We start from the raw sequence: 12,330 nt of genomic DNA on the forward strand, positions 1-12,330 counted from the left end.
GAGACCCTGTTGCTTGAGCTTCTTTAAGAGTATCATCTGTTACTGCGGGCAGTAAGTCAGCAGATTTTAAGACCAGCATTTGAAACTGGGGCATATACCCTGCTTTGGCTTTAGCTGCCTTGTCTGCTGCATTGTTACCCCAAGCCAAATAGTTGTCCACCGTGCTGTGACCTTTACATTTAAGTAAAGCTAGTTTGTTGGGTAACATTACTGCTTCTGCAAGCCTCTTGATCTGTTTCTCGTGTTTGATGGGAGTATTGGTGGATGTTACAAATCCTGCTCGCATCCATTGGCGCATCTCCACATGTATGACACCATGAACATATGCTGAATCTGTATAGATGTTTACATCTTTTCCCTTTGATAGCTCTAATGCTGCAATGACTCCCATTACTTCTGCCAACTGTGCTGAGACTTTCCCTGTTACTTCTCCTGTTGATCTTTCTTCAAACTCTCCCTCAGCTTTTTGACTCACGACTGCGTAGGCCGCTTGGAGCCCTTTGGTGGGGTGTCTAAAACAACAGCCGTCTGTGAACAGGTTTTCTGCATGTGGCATAGGCTCGTCTCTGAGATCTATTCTTAGCTTCACATCCTGGATGATTCTTTCCTCACACCTATGGGGTTCTCCGCTGCCAATGGTGTCTGCGCTGTCAACTCCTTCATGTGTGTAGGTGATGTGTGCTTGCGTCAGAGTTTTCTCTAACCTGGTCTGTCTTGTGGAAGTCCTTGTGAATGCACTTGAGTTCACAAAAGAGACAATGCTATGTGTTGTCAGTACTGTCAAAGGGTGTCTCATCACAATGTGTGAAATTTTGTTTAAGATACGTGCTGTACCTGCTGCATGTCTTGTGCATGGAGGTTCCCTGTTCTCCACTCTGTCCAGTGTGACACTAATGTACATCAGTATTGACCTACATCCCCCCTTTTTCTGAAATAGAACACCATTTACTGTGTTCTCATTTTCAGAAACATCAAGGAAAAATGGCAATGCATAGGATGCAGAGGCGAGAGAGGTGACCTGGGACATGGATTGTTTGAGAGAAATGAACGCAGCTTCTGCAGCTTGTGTCCAGTCCAGTGTGACAGTGAGATTGCGCATGCCTTTCTCATTGATCAGTGTCCTCAGTACAGCTGTTCTTGGGTTATACTCTGGGATATAGTGTCTGCTGTAGCCTGTGAGACCCAGAAAAGATAACATGTCTTTGACTGTCCTGGGTTTTGGGTGATGCAATATAACCTCCTGATGTGTTGCTGACATGCCCGTACCTGCTGGAGAGATAACTCTGCCCAAAAATGTCACCTCTTTACGGGTGCATTGTAGCTTTTTCTTGGAGACCTTGAACCCTGTTGCATGGAGGCGAACCAGTAGGTTCCTGGTGGCCTCTAAACAAGAGGCTGCGGAGGGTGCTGCAATGAGAAGGTCATCTACATACTGGATCAACACCACCCCCTCTGGTAATGAAACGCCATCTAGCTGTTCCCTGAGTATTTTGTGAAATATTCCTGGAGACAGACTGAAGCCTTGGGGCAGTCTCGTGTACTGTAGTTTCTCCCCTCCCATTGTAAATGAAAAAATAGGCCTCATCTTCTCCGCCAGGGGTATGCAGAAGAAAGCGTTGGCCAGATCAATACAGGTGAACCAGGTATGTTCAGGTGTGATATTACAAATAGCCGTGTATGGGTTAGGCACTGGTACCAGAGCTGTAGTTGTAATAGCATTAATGGTCCTTAAATCATGAGCCATTCTGTACTCCCCGCTAGGTTTTGATACCGGGAGTATTGGAGTGTTCCACTCGCTTTGTGAGGGTTCCAACACCCCTGCTCTCTTCAGACCCTCAACTGCCTTGCTGATTCCCCCTTTGGCCTGTGGTTTAACAGGGTACTGTGGTTGATATACAGGCATAGTGCTACTCACTTCAAATGTTATTGGTGCAGCCTTTGAGCAGAAACCTACGTCATGAGAGTCAGATGCCCACAGGTCAGGTGGGAGGTCACGCAACATGTCTTCAGTAAATGAATGGTCAGTCTTTTCTCTACCGTGATGTCTCTCCACTTCGTGTCTCTCCATGAAGATGCATTCTTGTGTGCAGATTTTTAGAGCATAAGCCTTGTGTGAGGGAGAGTATGTGAGTGCTGCTATTTGTGTTGGTTCCCAATCCTCGACTTCTAGCAGTGTCTTTACCATAGGACCAAGTTCCCTGGCTTCATAGCCCCTCCCGATAGCTAATGAAATGTGTGGTGTGGCTTCAGCTGACATACGGTACCAATAGAGTTGCTCATCAGTGAGTTCAACAGATGCAGCCACCCCCGCTTGACCCATAAATAAATTGGTTGTGGCTACGTCCCAAATGGACATAGCCACCTCTGCGTCATACGCATATGCATAACTTTGGTCGTCCATTCTATCATAATTCAGCGTCAGATGGGGAGGATCTGGAGGGGAACCATAAGGCCTGAGGAGGTTAATCCACGGCTTCCATTGTTGAAAAATGGAAAATAGTCCTGGTGTCTTGTCTTGGGGCCGGTCGAGCAACCCCCAGTATATAGTGGCCTGCTGAGTTGCTTCTGCTGCAGTGGATTGGGCCCACATCATTTGAGAAGCTGACTTTATGGTTGACAGTGAACAATTGAGGCGAGTGCCATTTGGGAATGATATTATTAGTCCGTCGGGGGAACAGAGGATCGAGGCGTTAGCTTTGATAAGAACATCCCGCCCCATGAGGTTAGCCGGACTTTGGGGTGCCAAAATGTACTGATGAAGAAATAGCTGGCCCGCTATTCTGGTGGTTAATGGCGTAGTGAGCGGCACCTGCTCTATTTCTCCCGAAAACCCTATGACTGAGACCGTATTACTGGACTTGGATGTGTTAAAAACGGGGGAGTTGATAGTTGAATATCGAGCTCCTGAATCAACAAGGAACGGTAATTTCGCGTGTTTTACAGTCATGTCCATGTAAGGGTCCGCCAGGCCCGTACATTCAGGGTTCCCTGGGCGACCTCATTGTGGTGGGTAATAGTCTTGTTCGTACTGGACAAACTGGCCATAGGGAGCAGCCATCACATTTGGTGCAACGTGACCCTGGTCTTGGTGTTGGGCCTGTGGGGCTGCCTCATGGGGTTTCTGGACATACTGCATATCTGCTCTGTTCCCTTGTCCATGCCCTCTCTGTCCCCCTTGTCCCCGCCCTTCCTGTGGAGGGGTTCCCGTCGGGCACATCTTGTACCAGTGGCCGGTCTGTCCACAGATGAAACACGCCCTCTGTTGATATGGGTACATTCCTGGAGCTGTTTGAAACCCTCCTCTACCCCTAGGCCTGCCTCTGAACCCGCCCCTCTGTTGCTGAAAACCATTATTGTAGCCGTATTGGGGCTGGTTATAGAATGGACCTTGGTTGGGAAAACCCCCATTTGGGTTTCGCGGCCCCGGTGCCTGGTCTGCCGGCGCCACAGGATGAACAATCAGCTGTTTGGCACTTTTCTTCTCATTTTGAACTGTTTTACGGGCTATTTCTAGCTGAGCACGGAGTAGTTGCACTCTTAACTCTTCTTCCTCAGTTTTATTCTTTGTAAGTTGTTTGTTAAATTTTCCTACATGATGGCCCAGATGACGCTCCCATGTCTGCGTGTTTAGTAGATCAACTTCTGGGTTGTCCTCCATAAGAGCTATAATCTCGGCAGGTACTGCTGCTAATATTGCTTTAAGGAACATCTGCATATGTTGGTCACTATTTTCTGGACTACAGTCAGTAGCTACTATGTATTGTTGGCGTGACCTGAGCAACATGGTTGCTGCGGCCTCCCCAGGTGTGAACGTGAAAGACAGTGAGCCGTAACCTCCTCCCGTCTGTGGGAAATGTGCTCTCATTGCCAAGCTCAGCAAGCTGTGTATGTTGTTGGAAGAGATAGGCTGGTTATCGTTCATTGTTACTGTTCCTGATCTTTCCTCAACTTTCTTTACGTCATGGCTGGAAGTCTGTTGTGCTAATATCCTCCTGAAATCACCAAGGCAGATTGTTTGTCCTACTGACATATCAGCAAACTTTCTCATCCAATGTCTCCCTCCCTCAGTAGGTAGCGGCATTTTGTCAACCAGTGCATGCACATCTCCTAGTGAGAAAGGGTGGTAAGCGGTATTCCCATTGGGGAGTGCCACCAAAGGAGCCTGTAATACTGGAGCAATAAAGGGAAGAGGTGTGTTGTCTTCTGAGGTGTGTTGGGATCTCAAACTCATACGGGGAAGTGCAAGGACCTGTGTAGCAGTCAGTTCAGAGATTGTTCCTGTCATATTTATGTACTTAACCTTGCTCTTGCACACCCTGCCGTTGACATCTCCCTGTTTTGCTCCAGAGGAACACTCACCACTCTCATCCCCCGATGCCCCTCCCTTGCTGGTGTAGTAATGGCCTGTTTGTGCCTGCCGTTCTTGGAACGGCAGGTCACTCAAACTGCCCTCGCCCTCGGGAGAACTTTCACTGTACCCTTCCCCACCTGCTTGTTGTTGGCTACCGCCCTCCTGCTCTTTATTCATTCTGTCCTGACGTACTTGTTCTATTTCTTCCTTCTCTCTTCTCAATAATTCTTCCGCTTCCTGACAATGGACCCCCTCCCTATCCTGATGGTCCGCACCACCATAAGCTCTTTCCCTCTCCTCATATTTTTCTACAATGGCGATCAATTCTTCCGGTGTGGGGCTGCTCTCGCCCTTTTTAATGGAGGTCTTCCTTAAAGGAGTTAGCGAAACATTACCCACTATTTTAAAGTTACCCCCCCTTACACCTGCTTGTTCTTGGGCTGACCCAGAGCCCACTTTTGTCAGTGTCATTTGTAGACTATCCCTGGGGGGTGCGTTCGGGACAGGGGAAGAGTAAGGAGGCGGTTGTGGAGATACACTGGATAAATCCGGATAAATCAGGGGGGATTGAATTGAGACATCCTGATCCCCTACATTTCCTGTCTGAGACCCCTCTCCTGCACTAGCCGTTCTTGCCGTGCACCCGTTATTTACAGCACTGCTGAGATTTTGTCTCCTCCTGTCTGAGGCCGAGGTGTCCTTTTGAGTCATATCCCTATAAAATGCGATACGTTCTGCAACATATTGATGTATGTCGTCATCTGTGGGTGGTGGTGTCAGCACGCATGCGTCCCTACTGTCCTGGGGGAACAGGAGAGTGCCAACGTCACTAGAGCGTTGAAACTCCCCCCCCTGTGTTTGGGCTGCTACCATGACTGGGGGATTGTTGACTGGGGGGCGAACCACAATCATCCCCTTCCTGACAATTGCTGCATTGTGGCAAATCCTCCTTAATTTATCAACCGCCTCTTTCTCTCCCTTTAGTTTCTGACGGGCAAAAAATCCGGGCTTCTGCTCGTTTAGGTTACCCAGTTTCTTTACCAGCTGTCGCTCATACTGATTCAGAGCTGAGACCAAATTTCCTAGAGTGTCCTCCCCTCCCACTCTATCTTCTTCTATCATTTTATCATGGAGGAACCTAAGGTCGGCACAAGCCTTCTTTTTGTCTCCCTGTTTTGTTCCACTTAGAATCAATCCCTCAATCTGTCCCCATTGTTCTCGGAAACTCCCGGGAATTGGGACGTCTAAATCACTTTTGTTGAACTGCCCTTCCATATTGACTTCGCGTGTATTTATCTGACTAGGTTAATATGTGTTCACTAGTAATTTGTGATATACAGGACAATGCTCGTCGTCACTCCTAATGTAGTTATTGTATTTATTTAACTTCCCTGCCTTTGTCTAGACGTGTAAATAGTTTGAGTGTATAAACACATGTATTTGAACTCCACCTTGAGTGATAAATGTAATAACAGAAAAGTACCAATAAAGCGCTTATATAGGAGCAGCGGACTGGCTTATTGAAAGCCAGTTGAGTAGCACTCGAAATGTTTTGGCACCTATAAACCCTGATTGTAATTTAATGATCCTGTCTTCTTTGATTGTATGTTCCTGGTGAAACGCAGTTATTGTGAGTTGTTTTGGATTAAAGCGTCTTCCAGGTGTAACGCAATATTGCAAGAGATACTACAAAATACGTCCAGCAGATGGAGCCAACAAACTATACCATTAAGCAATACTCGAACCGCTAGTCTGTCCTTTCTGTGCCACACCCTGTTTGCCACCAGATGGCGGCACCCGACCAGGAATGAGCTCCACCTCACTGAGGGGAGAAAGGATTTTGGAAGCAGCAGGCTCAAACTTTGCTTCTTTATCTGACCAGTAAATATTCACAGAAAAATTCCCCGTACAGTCTATTCAGCTTTTATTGTCCGATGTTTATTTCAACAAGTTTAGCAAGCCTCTCAGCGCGCTTCAACACCGTCTTTCAACGATGTGACGCTGACATGGAGTAGTACCCAGGCTTCACAGAACTTTTTATCGTGACGTTTGGCTTCATAGATTCAACCCTCACAGAACAAAGGATTAATGAGGTCCGGTCACTTCAAAATTGGTTTTTGAAGGTTGGGTTACTCTCCTTTGGATCACTTATAACATAAATAACTAGTCCCCCGCCCCGTCGAGCTGTGGATTCGTTATTTTGAGTCAGTCTGATATAGAGACTTAATACTACTAAGTGACTACTCCAGGCAGTCTAACTGTGGGGACTCGATACCTCCACTTCTCAAGCCAGGGACTTTAATACCCTTCTGGCCTGCCGGAACTCAATATCCGATTTTAACTGTGGGGACTCAATACCTCCACTTTCAAGCCCGGGACTTCAATACCCTTCTGGCCTGCCGGAACTCAATATCCGATTTTAACAACTAAAACACGCATTTGCATTGTTACTATAAAAAACACTGTAAACTTCGTCTGACAACCCTAAAATTTGGAATATGGTCAAATCACAGATTTCGAATTAAACTGGCATCTGTTTACCTGTTATTGTCAGAGCTCTGTTGTTAGTTGTCAGAAGAAGCCGAGATGTTTAGCCCTGGACTATTCCGTCCGCTTGCTGCTGGTGGTCTCTTCCCCGAAAACACCCCACTCAGACACGTCGGGTTCACCACTTGTTGGAGATTTGGAGGATGTTGAAAACCAACCTCGTCTCCGCGTGTCGTTTGATAAGCTGGGTAAATTCGTGAAAAGGAAGGGATTAAGAAACACCAGAATACAAGTTAAACAATAATCTTGCTTTAATGATAAACAGTAACAATACAAATACAATTACAAACACAAAGACAAAGGAAGTACTTCCTGCTCTCTCTCCTGTCCTACCCTCCTGGTCAGCCTGAAGAAAAAGAGGTTGAACCCCTGGAAAACACAGTGTTTCATACTAAAAACACAGGAGGGGGTGTGTGCGGGCTTTCCCCCCGAGGTCATCTTATTGGCAGAGACCAACACATGGCCTGTCGCACCCAATCAGTGCGACACAGCAGAAGAAACCCGGTTCACATCTTGTAGCCAGCACACACCTCCTTTATGGCCCTTTGTCCCTGAGTCCATCTTCCCCCCTTCAGGTTACCACACACAAGTTAAAAGTATGTTTTAAGATATAGTTGTTATAGTTGGCTAAATATACGTAATACATGTTAATTACTTTCATATCAATAATAACGAGGAACACATTACCTATGCTCTTAAGCAGTATTAGAGATGCTTTTCAAATAGTCAAACTTCACACAGGCCTAATACAGAGAACACACTCATTTGTCCTACGGCCCTTCCATTTGTTTGAGCTATTGTTCACATCTTTACTTCAAATAAAAGGTTTCACATTGTATATTTCCAGCTTCCTTTACACATACTGTTATTATTAATACAAAGTAACCAACCACACATATCTATTGAAAACAAGTAGATTTCCCTGATAATTGACATGCTGAAACTCTTCGGAATGTGTCCCCTCCCCCAACTCTCTCGTCCCTGTCATAAAAAACTGCTTCCATTTCATATAGAGTAATAAAAGATGTTTAAGCTAATTTCTCCACAATGTTTGTAGCCATTTAGTACCCACACATGAAAGAATAAGAACAGAGGTATAGTTGACCAGTAATCATGTAGCACATATATTTACTGCAATGAAAACACACACACATCTGCTCCAAGCATGAGTAACGCACACCCTTCTTTTACGAGGGAAACATTCCAGCGTCTTGGCACTATCTCCAAATAAGGATGTCCCCTGCTCACATCTCTCTCTAAACACAAGGACTTCACCTCAATATATTGGGGGAGGGAAAAGATACTTTGTCCCTTCTAATTTAACACACATGAATATATATAAGGTGACATTAAAAGGAATATACCAGATTGAACTTTCCTGCCATACCACGTTACTTTAATACTTCAAATATTCCTTCAAGAGGCACATATTTAACTTTCTACTACACTATATTTAGTTGATAGATTTAATATTCAAACTATACACACAATATTAAAGCTATGTTCACATTAATTAATCGATTTCTTAGGAATTATATTGTATTATAATATTTATGATTCAGGGATGGGCTATTCTATTGAACGAGTACTTTTACTTTTAGCACTGTAAGTATGTTGGTGCTTTCACTGTTTAATGCACAACTTTTTTGATTGACATATTTCTTGTTACATACCGGTACTGACAAGTTAAAATAAATACAGAATGAAACAAAGTACATGTGTATTTCTTCAGGAATAGAGTATACAATGGGCATAATTGACAAACCCATGCATATCTCTCGAAGTAGAGTCCAAAGAGATGAGTTTTCAGTCTGAAGAAGATGTGTAAGCTTTCTGCTGTCCTGATTTCAATGGGGAGCTCATTCCCCCATTTTGGAGCCAGGATAGCAAACCCACAAGTTTTTGCTGATGGGAACTTGGGTCCCCCTCGCAGTGCGGGTGCAGCGAGCTGTTTGGCTGATGCAGAGCGGAGTGCACATGTTATTGTGCTGTGTGTGTTTGTTAGCCAATAGTAGTGAAGCCCTAACGGGCACGGTTCAGTGACGTCATAGGCGGGGGACATGTGATGGTACCAGCATGTGAGCTAGGGTTGTACGAGCATGTGAGCTACCAATAAAAGGACACGTAATTGTGACAGATGAACTCAGGTGTATTATTGAATAACACGACATTTATTACAAAAGCATTTTTCTCAAACCCAGCAGATAGAACATAGAGCTGGTTTTTATGGTGTTTTTTGAATACAATACCTGCTTTTTAGTACTGATACCAAAAGAAAAGCAAAGAAAAATGTGTTTTATTTAACAAAAAAAATGTAAGTTTTCTAAATACACAAAGAGATGTTGGTGTAAATCAGGATCGATCTGATCAGAGTAAATAAATTACAAGTCTGACAGGGAATTTATAAAAGCTTTTTACAGTCCAACACTTCATATTTTAGTGTGTGACAATTGTTCTTACATCAGTTCATCAACAGTCAGTTCGTCCAGTTTTTTAATCACTTCCACTACCTCTGGGCCCTTCTCACTTCGGTTAAATGGATTCCTTGCGTCCCTCACTTGCGTCATTTCCCAGTGACTAGTCCCTCCCACCAGGGAAGCATGGAGAGACGCAAGGAAACCACGAGAAGCAGGGAAATGAGTTTTCAGAGCAATGGGACGTCCTTTCCTCCGGAGCGTCACGTGAAGCGACGTCCGTTTGTGATGACGCTGCACAGCTGATCGTCTGACAGCAGCTCTGTCCCCGTTGTTTCCACAAACACCCCCGCCTCTGTTAGTACACATTTACTGACACAAACATTTGTATCATCTGTTGTAGACCCAAATAAATAAAATAAAATAAGAACTCATACTCAAAAAAGATAAACGCCATTCTTAAAATGTATAAACGAACAATAGTTTGATTAATATTGATGAGAGTGCACAATAGAAATAAAATAATTGAGACAAGAAAAAGAGATATCTATCAAAACCCAGTTAGATTAACATTCGTTGGATTGCACACTTTGTTTGTTTGTGTGGATATGTATCACATTAACATATTAATAGCACTTAATGACTGACTGAATCGAAATGACAGTAAATGAAAATATAAAACGAAAAAAGCGATCATGAAAATGTTTCCAATAAATGAATAAAATGATTTTTGCCCACTTTGTTGTTCAGATATATCACATGTTTGTAACTAAATGATTCATGAATTGAAACAAAACACAGTTTAAACTGAGGAGTGACTCCCGTGAGGTTCATGTGTTTTCTTCACTCCGCTGGGGTACTGCTCTCATGTCAAGAAGCATGAGATCAATGCATGCACTGCATCGTCCAATCAGTGAGCGATACACAGCAAGGGAGCGGGGCGAGTGTATATATATATATACGTTATATATATACTCAATACCAATATTCCAAGTTCCAGGGCGTGGGTTTGGATGGAAAAATAAGGACATACGGCATGAGTTAGAGTTCTCACCATCAAATCCATTCAGTAGTGTTCCCCCATGGCTTTTCCAAATGGTAAATATAGATGTGAGTATTGTAGAAAAGAAAAGAGAGTGGCAAATAAATGAAGTAGGAATCAAAACAAGTTTCTACCTCAGGAGTAATTATCACAATTACCTCAAAATATACACAGATTGTTCTAAGAACAAGGAAGAGAGTGTTGGATTTGGTATATACATCCCAGAATTTTAAATATCGATCGATCGAAGAGCGTCTGATCAACTATCAGTGCACTCAGCAGAAATGCTGGCAGTAATAATAGGACTACAGTGGGTTGGAGAGGTCAGAGCAGAGAGGGTGGTGATATGCACAGATTCATTATCCATATTAAAAAGCATACAGTCAACAACAACTGGCAGAGAAGACATTCTCATAGAACTGAACCACAGCCTGTCAAGACTTCACAGAGGAGGCATAGATCTGCAGTTCTGCTGGGTGCCTGCATGAGGGGGGAAAGGGAACGAGTGTGCATGAGGGGGGAAAGTGAACGATTGTGCATGAGGGGGTGAAAGGGAACGAACGCGCATGAGGGGGTGAAAGGGAACGAGTGCGCATGAGGGGGGCAAAGGGAACGAGTGTGCATGAAGGGGGGAAAGGGAACGAGTGTGCATGAGGGGGGAAAGGGAACGAGTGTGCATGAGGGGGTGAAAGGGAACGAGTGTGTATGAGGGGGTGAAAGGGAACGAGTGTGCATGAGGGGGTGAAAGGAAACGAGTGGGCGTGAGGGGGGGCAAGGGAACGAGTGCGCATGAGGGGGTGAAAGGGAACGAGTGTGCATGAGGGGGTGAAAGGGAACGAGTGTGCATGAGGGGGTGAAAGGGAACGAGTGTGCATGAGGGGGGGAAGGGAACGAGTGTGCATGAGGAGGGGAAAGGGAACGAGTGTGCATGAGGGGCGAAAGTGAACGAGTGTGCATGAGGGGGTGAAAGGGAACGAACGTGCATGAGGGGGGTGAAAGGGAACGAGTGCGCATGAGGGGGGGAAAGGGAACGAGTGTGCATGAGGGGGGAAAGGGAACAAGTGTGCATGAGGGGGGAAAGTGAACGAGTGCGCATGAGGGGGTGAAAGGGAACGAACGCGCATGAGGGGGTGAAAGGGAACGAGTGTGCACGAGGAGGGAAAGGGAACGAGTGTGCATGAGGGGCTGAAAGGGAACGAGTGTGCATGAGGGGGGGGGAAGGGAACGAGTGTGCATAAGGGGGTGAAAGGGAACGAGTGTGCATGAGGGGGGGGAAGGGAACGAGTGAGGGGGTGAAAGGGAACGAGTGCACTACAAAAGGAAATAACTTTAGCAGCTGAACTTGGAGAAGGAGAAGGAAAAGCAGTCGTTAAGGAGAAAGGGATGGAGATCTGGCAGAAGAGCTGGGAGAAAGACCAGAAAGGAAAAGAGTATCACAAAGTTCAAAAGACAATCACAGTTAATATTTATAAAGAAAGAAACAGAAGGGAGGAAACCATGATAGCTAGACTCAGACTGGATCACACAGCTTTGAATGGTTCGTTGTATGTCATGGCGGAAAGAGACAGTGACAAGTGTAGGAGCTGTGGAGGTAAATAACATGTGGAACATTTATTCAATTGTGTCACCTATAAAGCTGAAAAGAGAAAAACTAAAGGATGAAGTGATAGAGGCAGAGAGGGAGTGTGGCTGGTATTCCGGGAACAGAAGGAGAAGGAGTGAGAGCTACCAGAAATGCACTGTTTACCTTTCTGAGAGAAACTGGGATAGGTAAAATAATGTAAAAGTAGGTTAGAATAAATGATGGATGATTGTTTTGTTTTGTTTTATTTATTTTGTGGTTTCTTATTTTAGTTTTCGTTATTTTGTTCATTAGAGATGGAATGACATGGTGATACACACTCATGTACAGTAGGTGGCGGTATGCAACTAAAAGCTGTTTGCGATCCGCCATTAAAACAGAGAAGAAGGGTCCA

The 12,330-nt window shown here is 44.8% G+C and overlaps 1 protein-coding gene across 1 annotated transcript in view; it reads right to left on the reverse strand.

Moving 5' to 3' along the window:
• Positions 1 to 8,868, reverse strand: part of LOC307033516 (uncharacterized protein) — a 42,122-nt gene extending 33,254 nt beyond the window's left edge. Inside the window, exon 1 of the mRNA XM_079672029.1 lies at positions 8,664 to 8,868. The gene's annotated coding sequence lies outside the window, so the exon portion shown is untranslated. The remainder of the gene's footprint in view (positions 1 to 8,663) is intronic.
• Positions 8,869 to 12,330: the final 3,462 nt, after the last annotated feature.

Source organism: Notothenia rossii, assembly GCF_949606895.1.
Source record: "Notothenia rossii genome assembly, chromosome: 3".
NCBI lineage: Eukaryota > Metazoa > Chordata > Actinopteri > Perciformes > Nototheniidae > Notothenia > Notothenia rossii.